The sequence below is a fragment of the Octopus bimaculoides genome, chromosome 4 (genome assembly GCF_001194135.2).
Source record: "Octopus bimaculoides isolate UCB-OBI-ISO-001 chromosome 4, ASM119413v2, whole genome shotgun sequence".
NCBI classification, from domain to species: domain Eukaryota; kingdom Metazoa; phylum Mollusca; class Cephalopoda; order Octopoda; family Octopodidae; genus Octopus; species Octopus bimaculoides.
In genome coordinates, this window is record NC_068984.1 from 86,359,801 (window position 1) to 86,360,369 (window position 569).

The following is a 569-nucleotide window of genomic DNA, read 5'->3' on the forward strand; positions in this document are numbered from 1 at the left end:
TATATATATATATATACATGTGTGTGTGTGTGTATGTATGTATGTATGTATGTATGTGTGTATGTATGTATGTAAACACATGTACGCATGCATACATATATACAGACCACGTTTCAAATTAGTCTTCAGGCTTAGATTTCCAATTAGTGTACTTTTGTCCTCCTTTTCCCCTCTCTTTCTCTCTCTTTCTCTATTTTTCTATATACATTACATACACGCGCGTGCTTATACCTACCAATCTATCTATCTATCTATCTATCTATCTATCTACCTATCTATCTATCTATCTATCTATCTATCTACCTACCTATCTCCCTATCGATCTATCTATCTATCAATCTATGTGTCTGTCTGTCTATACCTACATATACGTGTGTGTGTATTTGTGTATGTGTGTGTGTGTATGTGTATGTGTGAGTGTATCTAGATGTGTAAATAAATATATATATATATATGTGTGTGTGTGTGTGTGTGTGTGTTTGTGTAAGTGTACGTATGTATGTCATCTACCTGTCTGTATCTATGTATGTATATCTATCTATCTATCTATCTATCTATCAATATATATA